The sequence below is a fragment of the Pleurodeles waltl genome, chromosome 11 (genome assembly GCF_031143425.1).
Source record: "Pleurodeles waltl isolate 20211129_DDA chromosome 11, aPleWal1.hap1.20221129, whole genome shotgun sequence".
Taxonomy (NCBI): domain Eukaryota; kingdom Metazoa; phylum Chordata; class Amphibia; order Caudata; family Salamandridae; genus Pleurodeles; species Pleurodeles waltl.
The window spans coordinates 381627272-381643365 of record NC_090450.1 but is presented as its reverse complement, the minus strand read 5'-3'; positions in this window follow the sequence as shown (position 1 = coordinate 381643365).

Genomic DNA, 16094 nt, shown 5'->3' with positions numbered 1-16094 from the left:
GTCCACTGACATGCAAAAGAAAATGGCTTAAAACTTGAACATTTACCTTGATTGTTTTTGTGGAGGAATCCATGTTCTATTTTTTCTTTAGCATCAATATATATTTCTTTCTGCTCATCATTGAGTTGTTCTACTAACTGTTCCAAGTAAACATTTTGTTCTCTTGTATGTTACATTGCTGTCTGCATCTTGTTTATCGCTATGCAAGCTTAATTTTTGCTGTCCAAGGGGATTTTGAGTCTGGAAAACTGACCGCTTTGTGAACTCTTCTTTGCTATCTCAGTAGCAATTGTTTTCTATTATTCATTTTCTTCATTTAACATTTTCAGGTAGTTCGGAAATATTGGACACTCACTGCTGTCTTTTATAGCATTAAAAGAGTCTTCAGAGCACTCATACTTTCCAAGTAACTCTGTTTCAGAATGCCAAGATTTGAATAGCTGTAGAAGTGATAAGTAGAAAAAATATTTTTTCTCAGCAGTTTCACTGGTATGTTTTCTATGGTTTATTAAGTTACCTTTTGCATGCCAAACCAAACAACCATTGAAACCAACTACACCATATTTGCCTTTATCAATGTTATCCAAAACATTATTTTTGGACCTATAGCCCTGCAGAATTTCGCAAAGACACATATGTTTGAGGGGGGCACTTTTAGGTATCCAACATATTTGTTTTTACAATGGCCCTCATTACAACATTGGCGGTTAATGCCACTGACCGCCGTGCTGACGGCCGCCAACATACCGTGTCCGTGGCGGAAATCCTCTATGGGTATTATGACCCACACTGAGAAATCCTCCACAATACAGACACCCACACAAGTCCGCCACACCAAAGGTCAGTGATAAATTGGCGGAACCAAAACCCACACCGTCACGCCAACAGGAATACGCCCACTCTATCACGACCCACGAATCAATGCAGTGGTCATTCAACCGCGGTAAACCATTGGCAGTACACACCGCTGCGCTCAAAATACATACACTCTTACAAAACACAACCACATTGGACAATTCCAAATACACACACCTGACACACATATACACACAACACCCACACACTCACAACACTATAAAACACACACCCACATTACCCACAACCCCTTACACCAAAAAAAAATTAAGAAGCAGAGAGAGAGAAAAGCAAAGACCACACCAGCATCCAGAGGCACACAACACCATCACTCATACACCATTCACACACAAAACACCACACACCCCAAAACATCACCCCACACATCACATCTAACATCACCTCACACATATCTCACACTAAATCATGGCACCTCAAAGACACCCCAGGTTTTCTGAGGAGGAGCTCAGGGTCACGGTGGAGGAAATCATCCGGGTAGAGCCACAGCTATTCGCATCACAGGTGCAGCAGATGTCCATTGCAAGGAAGATGGAACTATGGCGGAGAATTGTCGACAGGGTCAACACAGTGGGACAGCATCCAAGAACACGGGATGACATCAGGAAGAGGTGGAACGACCTACGGGGGAAAGTGCGTTCTGTGGTATACAGACACCAGGTAACCATACAGAGGACTGGCGGTGGACCCCCACCTCCTCCCCACAACTAACAACATGGGAGGAGCAAGTCTCGGCAATTATGCATCCTGAGGGTCTCACAGGAGTAGTAGGAGGACTGGACTCAGGTAAGTCATATCTTTACTATTATATCCCCACCACCCTAACTTCATCCCATCACAAACTCCTACCCCTATCCTCACCCCATCACTCCACCACCTCACATTTACCCCACCATCACAACCCACCCATCCCAATACGAAGCCCTGCATGCAACAACAATGCATGGACACCCATCACAGCCCTGCATGGACACCCATCACCAAAGCATGTCCAAGAGAGAGACTCACCCAGGGCACACAATCACCACTCACACAAGGGCCAAGGCGATAGTGCAAGCACAGTAATAGAGGAACACACACCCATTGCACAAGATGGCACACACAGATGTAATAACAATGCATTTACACCCCAACAGGACCCCTACCCAACGTCACCGGACAGGAGGTGCCAGCCATATCCAGTCCTACCACAGAAAAGGCCCACAGTGATGACATCAGCTCTGCACGCCTGGATCAAGATGACCAGCCCGGCCCATCAGGGACCTCTGGACAGTCGGTTCCCCTGCCACAGTCCCAACCCACCACAGAACATCCCCCCTCAGGAAACACCACCACAGGATCCACCCAGCGGGCCCATGCCACTGTCCCCAGGACACGTCAATCAGCAGTGTGTCCACCACTAGAGGGACCCCAGGCAAACCCACTAACCAAAGACAATCAGGGACCTGGGGTCAGTGGCAGTGGGCAAACGGTTCAGGGGACGGAGGCACAGGACACCAGTGAAGGTGGGATGACTGCTGTGCGACAGGGGGAGGACAGGCCAAGGGAACCCACTCTCCACGAGGCACTCTCCAACATCATGGGAGCATACCACCATTCCCAGGAGACCATGGGCACGGTACTGGCCAAGTTTCAGGAGACCCAATGGCTGCAGGAGGGACACTACATGGGGATCAGGGAGGACATGAAGTCCATTTACACCACCCTGGTCACCATTGCAGGGGTGGTGGCAGACATGGCCAACACCATGAGGGAGACAGTGGCATACCACTGGGCCCCTGACATTAGCCCAACCAGTGAACAGCCTTCCCCGTCTGCAGGCGCTAGTGGCCAGGAAGCCCTGCCACAAAACCAACAGGCCACCAGCACCCCACCCCCTGCAGAAGGAGAACCACCCCACAAACGGTCCTTGCGTTCCAGGCAGAAGACAGAGAACATTGCCAAGACCCCCACCAGGATATAAGACTCTCCTGAATATCACCCTCCTGTCCCACTCTGTCACCCTGTCCATCCTTGAACTGACATTGCTCCCCTTCCTATGCCCCATTGGACAATGCACCTGTGAAACCAAGAGACTGGACTCTACTATGGACCTTCCTCCACCATCACCCCAGCCCCTTCCACATACCCCTATACACATTAGCCCATATATAAACACCCTTGAATCACAAACCAATCTGGAGTCAGTCTGTTCTTTCACAAATGTATAATTACAGCAGCATCCACTAATAGCAATGTAAATGTTAATTTGCTCATACCATTGAATGACAGTTGTTGGGCAGCAGTAAATATAGCAGAAGGCAGAATGAGGTACCCAGATCTGTGAAATGGAAATCCAAAGTGAACTGTCAGTGTCTATAGACAGAGGTTAAGAGGCTGACTTATACAATGTCCTACAGTAGTCAGATATGAGAGGAGCACTGCCAGTCTCTTACCTGTGTGTCACTGGAAGTACTGCATGATGATGTTAGTTCGGTTGTCAATATCCTCTTCCGTTGCCTCCTCTTCCTCACTGTCCACAGGCTCCACAGCTCCCACAAGACCATCATCAGGCACATCCTCCTGCAGAAAAAGCACCTGGCGTCGTAATGCCAGGTTGTGCAACATGCAGCATGCCACGATTATCTGGCACACCTTCTTCAGTGAGTAGTATGGGTAGCCACCTGTTAGATGGAGGCACCGGAATCTGGCCTTCAGGAGGCAGAACGTCCTCTCAATAATCCACCTAGTTCGCCCATGTGCCTCATTGTAGCGTTCCTCTGCCCTTGCCCTAGCATTCCTCACTGGGGTCAGGAGACATGAGAGGTTGGGGTAACCAGAGTCACCTGCAAATGTCTAGGGATATCTGTTAGACACACACTAACCCTTAGGGACAACCCCATACCCAGACACCTATTCATACTGTGTGGGGACCATGGGCTCACCTATTAACCACACCCGGTGCTTCTGGAGTTGGCCCATCACATAAGGGATACTGCTATTCCTCAAAATGTAAGTGTCATGCACAGAACCAGGATACTTGGCATTCACATGAGGGATGTACTAGTCTGCCAAACACACCATCTTCACATTCATAGAATGGTAGCTTTTTTGATTTCTGTACACTTGTTCATTTCTGCGGGGTGGGACAAATGCCACATGTGTACCATCAATGGCACCTATGATGTTGGGGATATGTCCCAGGGCATAAAAGTCAGCCTTCACTGTTGGCAAATCTCCACCTGGCGGAAAACGATGTAGCTGCGCATATGTTTCAGCAGGGCTGACAACACTCTGGTCAACACGTTAGAAAACATTGGCTGAGACATCCCTGATGCAATGGCCACTGTAGTTTGAAAGGAGCCACTTGACAGGAAATAGAGCACTGACAGGACCTGCACAAAAGGGGTATTCCTATGGGATGGCGGATAGCTGATATCAGGTCTGGCTCCAATTGTGCACACAGTTCTTGGATTGTGAAACGATCACGTCTGTAGGTGATAATGATGTGTCTGTCTTCCATTGTCGACAGGTCCACCAGGGGTCTGTACACCGGAGGATGACGCCATCTCATCATCTGCCCCAGCGGATGTGCCCTATGGAGGAGAATGGTGAGCAGAGAGTCATGTACCACAGAGTTTGCACAAGTGTGTTTTCAATACTGTGAGTAAATCCGTGTGTGTCGTTGTTTGACCGTATATCTGTCAAATTGTGCTGTGACGCAGTTAGGTGCCATGCCATGTGCATCCCTGAAATGGCGGCTGCCTGACCTGTAAGGAGGGACAAGGGGAAAAGAGGTAACTGGCGTTGTGCAGCGCCTCGGTAGGTGGTCGAAGACCGCCATTCAATTTGGCATTGGTTATCATTGGGCCTTATGGGTTCCAGGAGCCAATGACGATGTACAGACATGACCGCCATTTTCTATCGCTTCACTCACTTGATACCTGACCTTCAACAGGAGAGGACCTACACTGCAAGTGCTGCTGTGGCATGTGTCTGGAAGTGACAATGGCTCTTGTGTCTGGGGAAAGGGCCCCTGCCTTCACCCATCCACCACAAACTGGTGGATGGGGTCCTCCCCCAGTACACACTACTCTATGGTCCTCCAGACAAACAGGTGAGTACACTGTGAGCATGATGTGTTGGCAATGCCTGTTTGGAGTGGTGTGGATGGAAGATACATGGGGGGCGGAGGCCTGCATGTGAGGATGGTGAGTGTATGTGCATCAGGACATGTGTGGAAACTGGTGAGCAATGAGTATGACGGCCCGGACGGGAGAGTCATTTCCTTTCATCCTGTACCTTTGCTCTAGGTCAGCGCCCACCAGAAGAAGGGTATTTGGACTGCCATCGCCAAGGAAGTGCGGACCCTGGGGGTCTATCAGAGACGGAGCATCGACTGCCGCAAGAGATGGGAGGACCTGTGCCGCTGGAGCAAGAAGACGGCGGAGGCCCAGCTGGGGCTGGCCTACCAACGTGGAAGGGGTGCCCATCGCACCATGACCACCCTGATGTTCCGGATCCTGGCGGTGGAATATCCAGAGTTGGATGGGCGCTTGAGGGCATCACAGCAGCCACAAGGTACAGTGTCATTCTGCTGACTCTGCGCGCTTTACGAAGTGTCTTGGTGGGGGATGTGGGCTGTGGGTTCCCCTAGGCCCTAGGTAGGTCCCTTGTGAGGCAGGCTCTGAGGCACTCCAACCCTACTAGTGTTAGTGGGCTTCTACAACTAGTCAGGCTCCTGTGGGTTCCAGGTGTGCAGCAAATGGTGTTAGGCATAGTACCCCATGGGCAGGTGATTTTCCTACTAACTGCTAGTGCATGGCCTAGTGCAGAGGGCTGCTCCCTGTGTGTTGTGTCCGCCAACGGTAGTGGTGTTGCTGGCATTGGCCATGTGTCTCCTCTGTCTCTCCCCCCCCTTCTTGTTTTGTCGCCCTGCCCTTGTGTGCATTAGCATTATCGGGCAGAGGAGCATAGGCACCGGCGACGGAGGGAGCTGCATCCCACATGGCCCTGGAGGGTGAATCTACAGAGTCTGACGGCACCAGTGGGATGGAGGGCAAGGGGAGCTCCACGACGGGAACAGGAGGGGACACCAGCGACAGCCACTCCTCCTCTGATGGGAGCTCCCTTGAGGTGGCAGGCATCTCTGTGCTCACCTCAACCACAGGTACAGCCGCCGCCCCCTTCTTCTCCCAGGCACCTCAGGCCCTGCCCCAGTCAGCCCTGCTGCCCTCAGTGAGGAGGCTATTGACCTCCTGAGATCCCTCACTGTTGGGCAGTGAACCATTCTAAATGCCATCCAGGGTGTCGAGAGGCATTTGCAGCAAACAAATGCATACCTGGAGGGCATTCATTCTGGCGTGGCGGCCCAACAGAGAACATTTCAGGCTCTGGCCTCAGCACTGATGGCAGCCATTGTCCCTGTGTTCAGCCTCCCCCCTCCAACTTCCACTACCCAGACCCAATCCCCTCTACCTCAGCCTATCCCAAGTACACCTTCCAACCAGCATGCACACACATCAACACACAAAAGTGGCTCAGGAAAACATAAGTACCACACATCCCACAGGCACTCACACAAGCACCATACCCATGCAGACACACCAACATCCACTGCCTCCACTGTGTCCCCCTCCTCCATGACGTCCACCTCCCTCCCTGTCTTGTCTCCACTCACACCTGGATGCACTACATCATCAGCCACTACCTCCATCACCAGCACGCCCATCACTACACACCACTCACGTGCAATCACCACTCCCACTACCATTCACACATCCCCTGTGTCCTCTCCCAGTGTGTCTGTAAGCCCTCCTCCCAAAGTACACAAACGCAGGAACACACCCACTCAATAGCCATCCACCTCACAACAGCCTCCAACCCATGCACCTTCACCCAAACTCAGCAGACGTACACCTCCCACAACCACTACCTCTTCCTCCACTCCCAAACCCTCTCCATCTTCCCGTCCCAGTGTGTCTCAAAAACATTTCCTAGGTAACTTTGACCTCTTCCCTACACCTCCCCCTCCTTCCCCTAGGGCCAGGATGTCTAGATCCCAGCCCAGCACCTCAGCCACCAAATCTGCATCCACTGTGGTGTGTGCTACTCCAGGACGGTCTAAGGGGGCACCCGTCAGAGCTGCCAGTGTGCCACCAACAGGAAAGAAGGACCACCCTATTCCACCACCTGCAAAGGTCAAAAAGGGGCCGGCTTCCAGCAGGGGACAGTCACACCACCCACCCAGCAAGGCCACACCCAAACACCAAGTGGACAGTGCCAAGGTCTCTGAAGCGACTGACAAGATGGGGAAGAGCCACAAGCCAAAGGGCACATCACCTCTGGGCACAATGTCACCTGGTAAGGGGGTGGTGACCACCAAATCATCCGTGATGGCAGCCACATGCACCACAGTCACCACCGCCTCTCTGACCGCCACCTGCACTGCCACCTGCACTGCCATCTGCACCGCCATCTGCACCGCCACCTGCACCGCCGCTGCCACAATGTCAGTCTGCAGCATCGTCCCTAAGGATCATCCATCCGAGGCTGCAGGAGACGGTATGGTGTCTCCATCCACCACAACTGTCACTTGCACCACGGCCAGCACTGGCAGCATCTCTGCCGCAGCCACCACCATCAGCACTGCCACGTGCACATCCGATGCCACTCTGTCGGCCGTCAGCAGCATCCCCAGTGTGCAGCTGTCAGAGTCTGCAGGTGACGTCCTGGACCCTGGACACGCCACTTCAAACACCACCTCCAGCACTGACACGAACCAGCAATTGGCAGCCTAAGTTGCCGGGGGATGGAGTATGGGTCTGCCTCCATGAGTATCATGCTACCTGTTACAGGCACATCGCGTGGCTGAGCCACCCAGGTGAGACGAGGTCAACTGCCACACCCCAGGTGCAGCATCACTGGGCACAAAGCCCCCTCCGGAACCAGTGGAGAAAAGCATCCACTAACACAGTCGTTGGCAGGATGAAGCACTCTGGGCACAAAGCCCCGTCCAGAACCAGTGGAGAAAAGCATCCACTAACACAGTCCTTGGCAGGATGAAGCACTCTGGGCACAAAGCCCCCTCCAGAACCAGTGGAGAAAAGCACCCACTTACACAGTCCTTGGCAGGATGAAGCATCACTGGGCACAAAGCCCCCTCCAGAACCAGTGGAGAAAAGCATCCACTAACACAGCCCTTGGCAGGATGTAGCACTCTGGGCACAAAGCCCCCTCCAGAACCAGTGGAGAAAAGCATACACTAACCCAGTCCTTGGCAGGATGAAGCATCACTGGGCACAAAGCCCCCTCCAGAACCAGTGGAGAAAAGCATCCACTAACACAGTCCTTGGCAGGATGAAGCACTCTAGGCACAAAGCCCCCTCCAGAACCAGTGGAGAAATGCATCCCCTAACACAGTCCTTGGCAGGATGAAGCATCACTGGGCACAAAGCCCCCTCCAGAACCAGTGGAAAAAAGCATCCACTAATCCAGTCCTTGGCAGGATGAAGCATCACTGGGCACAAAGCCCCCTCCAGAACCACTGGAGAAAAGCATCCACTAACCCAGTCCTTGGCAGGATGAAGCACTCTGGGTACAAAGCCCCCTCCAGAACCAGTGGAGAAAAGCATCCACTAACGCTGTTTTTGGCAGGACGAAGCACTCTGGGCACAAAGCCCCCTCCAGAACCAGTGGAAAAGGCATCCACTAGAGAGACTGTGGCTTTGCACGCCCCAGGACCAGGCAGTGGGCAACCCACCCACTTGAGAGACTTGAGAGACTGTGGCTTTGCACTCCCCAGGACCAAGCAGTGGGCGGTGAAGCCACTTGAGAGACTGTGGCTTTGCACTACCCAGGACCAAGCAGTGGGCATGGAGCCCTCTCGAGGAGCAGTGGCGTCGTACCATCATCCGGCTGACGTGCCCCCCCTCCCCTTCCCCCTGAGGTGCCTGCTATTTTTTTCGACCTAATGCCCCTGCAGTGTTCTCTCCGTTTTGAGGTGTCATGTGTGGGCATCGCCCATGATTTTTTTGCCCACTGGGCCATGGACACCTTCAAAGGACAGTGTACGGCCTTCTGTACATATTGTAAATATTTGTATATACTGGTTTTTACAATTGTTTACTTTATCTGCCTATTTCTAATATATGAAAGATCTGAATCAATTCCTTTTGTCCTTGCATTCTTCCCGGGCGTTAAGGGGGGTATATGTAATGTTGTTGCATGTATTTGCGTGTATGGTGTTGTGCGTGAGGGTGGGGGTGGAGATGTTGCATTTTGCGTGTGTGTGTGTCACTCCCTTGTGCCTCCTCCCCTCCCCTGTGTGCTAGGTGCAGTACGCACCGTCGTTGTCGCCGCCTTCTTTCCACTTCGTTGTGTATTAATAGATACAACAACATGGGCAGGAACTGTAACTCAGGCTCCATGGTTCTTCGTTGATTGTCGAGAGGTGAGTGGTTTCCCTTCTGTGTTCTGTTTCTGCTGTGCTTTTGATGGCGCTGGTACTGACCAGGAAAAGCTGGCAGATTGGTGCCTTGTAATAGTGTGAATGGTACATTGTCTTCCGCCTGTCTGTTGGCGGTGACCGCCGTGGTGTTTGTTGCTACCACCCTGGCGGTCAGAGTGTTAAAGTGGCTATCTGTGTTGGCGGTTTCCGCCATGGTTGTGATTCCATTTTTTTAACTGCCGGCCTGTTAGCATTATTACTGCCACTTTAACACCGACTGCCACGGTTGTAATGAGGGCCAATATCTGTACCCTCCAGATCAAACTCTGCTAGGAACTGAATTTCTGGGAAAGATTTCAAGACTCTATTTCACGTGTTGGCAAGGCTCATACTAACCCAAACTATTCCTCTAGACTTTGAGAACAAGATAGTTGAACTCAACCTATCACTGCACTCAAATGAGCTTATCTCCCTATGCAAGAGCATCTTCAAGCTGTATTTTATAATTTCTTTGATAGAGGTTTTACTGCAGAAACCTCCTCCCACGTTTCCTTCATCTCTGTTTTGTCTGATTTTGTGATGTATGAAGTGACATAGCGAGCAACAGCAATGGAATTGTCAGCAACAAATTGTGTATCTATATTTACATTCCATAATTTCAGAATGACAGGATTATAACTGGTAATATATTTGGAGGCCTCTGATCGTTTCAGATTATGTGTATTTTTTGGTAATTTTCTTGTCAGTGTATGACTCACTGCAGATAAAAAGCTGTTCACTCTTTGTTTTGAAAATATACGCTCTGGAAATCCAAAACTGCACCTTGTGTAAAACGTTCCTCTACATCTGTATCTTCTGTGGCAACACTTGACACATCTATGTGTTTGGAAGTGCATAACTTGCTGTTGTAGGGTTTTGTTATTATTCTCATCTGGGTTGGTGCATGTAACGTAGTGTTCTAGGAAAGACAGTACACACTTATCAGTATCAGGTCCAAATTTTGGTGCATTCTTTATCTATAAGAACATGTGTATATGAGGAGCACCTCTTGCCTGGTATCCTTTTTTTCCCAAAAAATCTGTAACTTCTCCAAGAGGGGAATTTGTTTTATTGCATATAAAAGCAAGTAACTTGAAACTTGTTATTGAAATACCTACATATCTTAGCAGGATCCAAAGAGCAAAGTTCTCCTGCTGTTTTCTAATGGATATTCTTAATGTTAGAGCTTGCCTGTTTTAGCAATTCTAGTAAATCATCCCTTGCTTATTCTGCACAACTAAGAGTTACAAACCAAGTAGATGGACCTAAGATTTGGAGCATACATTTGAGTTCTCCATGACGACGGAACCAGTACTCATTAGTCCCACGTTGACATGCCCTCAAATTAATTAAGTTGTAATCCAGATTTTCATCCTTATTTTGTATTTTATCAACAAACTCTGTTACAGAAAGATATTGCAGATTGACTTCGGACTTAAGAATATGGATCACAGCATAAGAGAGCCCTGAGAAGTCACTCTCAAATAACAGATGGACTATATAGGGAATACATTGTCGAAAACCAGGGTCCTCTGAAGATAGTCTTGTTGCCATGTACTCAGCTGCTGGCATTTGTACAGTTCCCTCATTGTAGCATCCGCCTACTCCTGTGGGAAATAACTGTGGAAGACAGTGAGCCTCCACAGTTTTCCCACACACTCATTGGAGTTCCTCTAGCTGATTTCATTTGAAACAGATCAATAGCATCCCCAACAACTTCTTTTGAAAGAAGTGGATGAATACTATAGTGTTCATAAATTTCTACTGACTTCAGTTTATCCACTTTTTCTATTCGTCCACTTGATTATAGTACTCCATCGTCGATACAACTTACATCTCCAATACTATCAACAGTTTTGCAAAAAACATTATTTTCTTTCAAGTATAATGTGGCTTTTTTATTCTATTCACATCAACTATCTCCTGCCAGATTTTCTTTCTTTTTCATAGGCACTCAATTTACTAGAATGAGTAGTTGATCTACATCTTTCTCAAGAACCACAGTGTCAGCATTTTATTTTAAATCTAAAGGTCAATACACAACTTCTCCTTTAAGTCCTTTCTGTAGTTCTGTTGGAGGTAGCTTCCCTGTGTTTGGCTCCATTCGAATGATTGCTTGAAATGGATGAACAGTTTGCACAGTAATTGATTCATACACATTTAATTGGTCAAGTTCTTGAGGCATTAGTGCCAGTTCTAATCTTTTATGAATTGCTTTAGCTGGCATTTTATTTTCCTCTAATTTGTCATTGCAATACTTACATATTCTTTCATTTGTGTCTAAATAAAAACATTCTTCTACAAACAGATATACACCAAATTCCTGACACTCATCATTGTTATATTGTTCAGTTTTAGAAAATACAACTACATTACGAATTTGGTTGCTGTAGTGAGTGCAGTGACAACAAATACAAACATACTCAGGTTTCTCAGAACACAGTGTATTGAACTTTCCTATCTCCTGTGTACATTTTTCAGTACTAATCTCTGTATTCACTTCTTCTACAGCTCTTACCACTACCTCCCCATTTTCTCGATTATCTTCTTCAGGCTCAAAGAAATGGAAGTGAACTTCTCCAGAAACTTTCTCAACATCTGCCACACTACGATGTGACAGAGCTCTATTCAAATCTCCTAAACATAAAGCTGGAGTTTTTACATAATAAAGTCTAACTAAATTGCGCATTTTTGAATGATGCACAGCTAACATTCTAAAGTGATAAAAAGTGCTTCTACACACTTTCTTTGTAAAACATGCCAATGAATGACCTTGTGAGATAATGTATTTTCTAACTTTGTATGGATCTAATTCTAGAAGGATTTTCATTTTCTGTTTGAATCAATTGATTCCTGATGGACAGTAAAATACTGCTGCACTTCCACTTGTACACAGGAGCTTGTTTATGCCTTTCTTGTACTTCTTCAGCTATCACTTGTTCTAAATTTCTAGGAACTACCTCTTCCTTTTCTCTGGTAGTACTGTCCTTCACTTCATAGCAACAGCCACTTGTGTCAACTGCATGCACTAATGTGATCTCTTGCAAGTAGCTCTCTTCATTAAAAAATGATTCTGTGCTAGATGTGTGCATCCATTCACCCTTGAAGACTTTATAAAAATTACTTTTGCTATTAAGCCTTTTCCTTAATGTTCTTTTCCTCATGCGTAATGCTGTTTGTCTAGTGTCTTCATTCGGTTTAATATTAGGATAAAAAGTTTCCTTTCCAGAATAAAGCTTTGTCCACCCTGCTCTCTATAAATTGCTTTTACTTAACTATAGCACTTCTCCTCCTATACATCTTCATCAGTAAATATTCCATTACTCTATTTCATTTTCTACTTTTACAAGCATGTAGTCTTTCCTCTTTATCGTTTGATTTATAACTCTTCTTTTTATTGGGCAAATTGATTTCAGTTTGCATTAATAACATACTTTTTTTGGAAAGTCCTTTGTGCTTTTACCAGTTGTTCTTTTTTTCTTGTCTACATTATCAATCTTATCTGTCTTTTTGCTGTCAGTTTATATTGTTTCTTCTGTTTCTTTCTTCTTTGTCTCTTACCGGGCATTCTGCTATAGATGGTTTGGCTGATTGATGTCTGGGAGTATTCAAAAAGAGACATGCAGCAGCATTCTTCCAGCCAGAAGTCTCTGTACCACATACTGGGGGGTGCTGAAGTACTGAGCATTCCCATAGTCCAAGCACGATATTATGATAGCTCTCTAGAAAACAATATAAAATTACATAGTAGAACTAATTAGGTGTGCCAGTGTGTTCACTGTCAAGTACACATCTCTTATTGACTGTGTAATTGATGGATGAGTTCTTTGTACTAAAAGGCGAATTGATTTTTAATGGGAATTTAAGAAAGCAGAAAAAACGCACACTCAGGGACAGTAGTACTAGGCCTGGGCTGTATTTAATTAAATACTTCTCTGGATGGGTGAGTAGATTGTCTAAGTAGTTGAGTAGCTCTATGAATGTCCTAGCAGATGTTTTAAATAAATATGGTGAATACTGGGTTATGTAACTGTGTGTGCAACTAGGTGCAATACTGCTGGAAATAGATCTACTGTCTAGGTGTGTGCATAAATAGATAAGTGACTTTCTCAATGTCTGACTGAATATGTATGAGTTGGAAACTCAAAATATAAGTGAGCATAAGAGTCTACAAGTGCATGTCTAACTCAGTCAAACTTCAAAGTATGTTTTATATTTTAATCACAAGCACCCTTCTCTATCTCATACCTACTGTGTAACTGGTTGCTCAATTTTCTGTAGTAAAAGGACACTTTAAAGATTATCAAGCAGCCTTTCTAATGACAACTCCAGTTGATAGTAAAAGTACACACTTAGGGCCTATTTATGGCTTCGGCGGACACAAAAGACTGTCCGCCGAAGTGCCGTGGTCAGGTTACCATCAGTGCGGTCCCCTAGGCCCTATTACAAGTTTCCCGCTGGGTCAGCGGGCAGAAACAGAGCTTCTGCTTGCTGGCCAAGTGGGAAACAGCCCACAATATTGACCCCGGCTCATAATAGAGCCAGTGTCAATGTTGCAGTGCATAGGGTGTACCAGCACTCATGGCGCTTTTCACTGTCCGCAAAGCAGACAGTGAAAAGTGCTATGGGGCTGGCCAGGGGGGCCCCTGCACTGTCCATGCCAAGTGCATGAGCAGTGGAGGGGCCCCCATGGGGCCCTTTGCACCCCATCTCCACCAGCCTTTACATGGCAGTGCTACTGCCGTGTAACCGCTGGCGGAGAAGAGACACGTAATCACCAAGGTGGATTAGGACCGCCGGTGCCGCCAGCACCTCCAGTGGAGGAGAAGTGGGGATGCTAGCAGTCCTACTGTGGCGCAACCGCCACAGTCGTAATGTGGCTGTCAGACCACCACATTGACGGCGGTATAACCCCCACTGCTGCCCTGGCGGTCTTAAGACCACCAGGGTCGTAATGACACCCTTAGAATCTTCAATAATAGGTCTGTGCCATGTTTAAAGTAGTACTTGTGTAGATAAGTGAGTTGGTTGTGTCAGTAATTCACTGCATATCTGACTGACTGTATCAGTATCTCTATGAGTGTTGTACGAGATGTTTATGTAAATATGAAGAGGATAGAGGTATGTAGCTGTGTGCACAACTGCATCCATTAACTACTGTGTGGCTGTGTGCATGAATGTATAAGTGACTGTGTCAGTGTCTCACTGGGTGTTTCAGTAGCTCTATCCTTTTGTTATTAGATATATGAGTTGCAGTATGGACTGCATATTGCATATATAACTTACCATACAAGTCTGCAACTGTATATCTAACTCAGTGAAACATAGGACATGTTTAATGTTTTAACCATAGAGCAATCTGCTTTTTCACCTACCTACAGACTAGCTGAGTGCTGTATGTTTCCATAAAAGAATAGTTTGAGGGTTGTCAATCACCCTTTCTAATGGGAACTCAAACTGACAGTAAAGGTGTCATATTTAAAGCAGTACTTGTTTAGACAGATGAGTAGGTTGTGTCAGTATCTGACTACATATCTCACTGACCGTATTAATGCATCTATGAGAATCCCACCAGATATGAACATGGTAAATACACAGATATATAACTGTGTGTGCAAATGGTTACACTACTGATTAAAAACATAACTGCTGCCTGGGTGTCTGTATAAATGTATAACCATTCTTTTCAGAGTCACACTGTATGTGCCAGCAGCCGTGTCTTTCTGTTCAGAGGTATATAAGTACCAGTACTGCCTGCACACTATATATGTATGTCAGCATAGTAGTCTGCAAGTGCATGTCTAACTCAGTGAAACTTTTAAGGACATGTTTAAGGTTTTAAACTTAAAGCACCCTGTTCTATCACCTACTTACGAACTAGCTGAGTGCTCAATTTCTGCAGTAAAAGGATAGTTAGAGGAATATTAACCAGCCTTTCAATTGGAAACTGGACAAAAACAGTAAAAGTGTACACTTAGAGTCTGCAGTACTAGGCCTCATCCATCTTTATAGTGGTATGTGTGTAGACAAGTGAGTAGGTTGTGTCCTTATTTGTCTACATATCTGACTGAGTGTATCAGTACATCTATGAGTGTCCACCAAATGTTTAAATAAATATGGTCAACAGAGAAGAATGTAAGTGTGCGTGTGTGCAAGTGCCTCCAATACAGTTTTGCATGAATGTACAAACAGCCATCTAAGTGGCTATGTCAGTGGTTCTATCCCTTTGTTAATAGGAATATGAGTTGCAGTAAATACGTCAAAGTTTATATGTATGTGGGCATGAAGCTCGGCAAGGCCATATGTTACTCAGTTTAACTCAGAACAACATGTTTCACCTCTTAATAACAAACATTCCTGCCCTATGGCATACCTATACCCTACCTAACGGTTAAGTCTTGTGTGCTAAAAGGCAACTGTAATCTTTTTTTCCTTATTATTATGCCTTTCTTTATTATTATCATATAAGTATTATTTATATTCCTTTTAGTGGTTATGAACATGCTACTGACTCTCATTCATCTTATACACAATTATCCCTGTAATACCACATTTTAAATTCAAATGTATTATACTACACATACCTGTTAAGTGTGTTTGGTGGTCTGTATTATGTGTCTCTCAGTATTAGTTAGAATTTCTTCTCACTGAAAATGTGCAAAAAACAAGCAGAAGAATGGTACAACACTCTAAAGCAAGAGGATCATTAATGGCAACCTTTTCAACTTTGATTTCAAGTTTACTCAATCATAAA